This window comes from Cyprinodon variegatus, unplaced genomic scaffold (genome assembly GCF_000732505.1).
Source record: "Cyprinodon variegatus isolate N-32 unplaced genomic scaffold, C_variegatus-1.0 Scaffold94, whole genome shotgun sequence".
Lineage (NCBI taxonomy): Eukaryota > Metazoa > Chordata > Actinopteri > Cyprinodontiformes > Cyprinodontidae > Cyprinodon > Cyprinodon variegatus.
Window position 1 is genome coordinate 221,361 of NW_015150547.1, and position 2,368 is coordinate 223,728.

At 38.3% G+C, this 2,368-nt stretch overlaps 1 protein-coding gene across 1 annotated transcript in view; it reads right to left on the minus strand.

The window, feature by feature from the left end:
- Nucleotides 1-2,227, minus strand: part of LOC107084173 (four and a half LIM domains protein 1-like) — a 32,015-nt gene extending 29,788 nt beyond the window's left edge. Inside the window, exon 1 of the mRNA XM_015373883.1 lies at nt 1,977-2,227. The gene's annotated coding sequence lies outside the window, so the exon portion shown is untranslated. The remainder of the gene's footprint in view (nt 1-1,976) is intronic.
- Nucleotides 2,228-2,368: the final 141 nt, after the last annotated feature.

A 2,368-nucleotide genomic window follows, 5' to 3' on the forward strand; every position in this document is an offset into this window, starting at 1 on the left:
GAAAGCGTAACCATATAAGGCTTATACTGGCCTCTTTACATTGGCTGCCTGTTTTTTACTGAATAGATTTTAAGATTGTTTTATTAACTTATAAAGTCTTAAATGGATTAGCTCCTCCTCCTTATCTTAGAGACCTTTTAAAATTCAAGTCTGTGTCAAGAAGTCTACGCGGTAATAATCAACTATTACTGACAGTTCCTCAAACTCGACTTAAGAGGAGAGGAGATCGGGCTTTCTCTGTTGTTGCTCCAATTCTGTGGAACCATTTACCTCTTCAAATTAAATCTGCCTGGATCATTTTAAATTTCTTCTTAAAACTTATTTTTATTCTTCGGCTTTTAATTGAAGTAGTGTTTCACATTCTGTTTTGTTAATTGATGTTGTTGTCTTTCCTGTAAAGCACTTTGGTGCAATTTTATACCTGTTTTTAAAGTGCTATATAAATAAATTTGATATTGACATTTTGACATTGTATTTTCTCACAAAAAAAGAAAGATTCTTCTTAATGATGAAGGCTGAGGAACAAGCAAATTGGCTAATTTCCTATTTTGCATTTTGAAATTGACAAACATTTTAGCAAATATATTTAATTCTTAATACCATGAACTATAAGAGTTGTTTCCAGTATTTCTTATTTAATTATTCATTCAAAGGTTTTCATTATTAAAAGGAGTAATTATTTTGCAACATCAGTCTGGAAAAGGTTATTTTTATTTTTTTTTTCATCAGCTAGTAGTCTGATAAAAACTGACACAGGTAATAACAGCTGTCCCAGCCTGGGGACGTGGAGTTTTCCTCTCTATGCATGCTTGTTTTTTTCCAAGTATGTGGGCTTCCTCCCCATCCTGATTAATTGCCCTTAGGTAAACGTGCTCATGCATAGTTGTGCTTCTCTTTATTGTCCATGTGATTGAATAGCAACCAGCCAAAGACCTAATCCACCTGCTCACAGATAGATGAATGGAGGTTTGTGAATGATTACTAAATACCTTCTTGCCTAGTTGCATAACACAGGGGGGGAAAATAAGTCACCTTAATGGATCACAACAGGCTTTAATGGCTATGAGTCAAGAGTAACAAAAGTTTAATTTTAACTTAATTACCATATTTATTTTTTAAAAATCACAAAAGACAAGTTGTTGCCATCACCTTCAGTAATCCATTACACATAAAGATTTTTATGGCTATAACCAGAATGTGTCTTGAATACCTGCAACCTTTTGGTGCGGGATCCTGGGAAGGATGGAGGTGCAACAACTTAAAGATAGTAGATTGCCTAGAAACATCTCTTAGATGTGATTGTAGGTTTCTGTCTGTAAAAGCATGGGGTTGCATTCCTAATATTAAGCCTAGAGTACAAACACATGTTGGAATAAGCAGGAGAGAGGCCAAAGTGAGGTCAAGTGTATCATTTAAATGCATATAGAGTTAAATGCACTCAGACACACGCTCAGGGGGAAGGCAATGAAAAATAGCAGTGCAGGAATTTTAATTGACCTCTGTGAAGCATTTTTAGTTCCAGTGGTTCCATCAGATGGAAGGGGAAAAAAGGAGACTTCTTAACTGGAAACAGATTTCAACAGCAACTTTAACAACTCAGCACACACACACACTTAGAGGGACAGACAGACAGACAGACAGACAGACAGACAGACAGCCAACGCCCCGGATTTATTCAAGTTTTTAGTTTCCTCTCCAGATACCAAAGCTTCTGCTTTCCTAATGCAGCATGCATGAAGTCAGGACTGAATAAGAGAGAGCATCTGTTTCCTATTATTGACCTAATGTCACCTTGTATGTCTATTAAAACAAAGTTAACTCTAACTAAACTACTATTACACTGAATATTACATATCCTTTAGGTTCCTGAAAAGGGACAGTCTGCAGAAACTGGTTTGCTCTGTCAAACCAGTTTCAGTGGAAGATGATGCACAGACCCAGCAGTAAAAACATGCAGCGCTCTGAGGACATCTTACCCGGGTTCAGAGAAACGTCCCGCTGCTGTCTGGTTCCGGAGGAGACTGTGGCTCTCCTCTCCACCAACACCGGTCCTCCTTTTAATGCTGGGTCAGACACACGGCCCAGACAGCGCGCTGCACGTCCCTGACAGAGGCGCCACTTCAAAATAAAAGACAACCTGATGCGCGGATTGGAAAGAAGATTGAAAAAATAAAAGCACATGAAAAGAAAAGAGGGACGAAAGAGATGGAAGAAAAAGAGGAGGGTTTAATTCCTTTATAAGATTCGGGAATCTTAAAGGCACCGAAACCCAAAACCTTTATTTTATCAGATGGTTTTAGCAGCTGGATGGAGGAAGGAGGCTGCTGCACACTACAGACAGGTTTAACATAAGCCACGCCCACTGAAC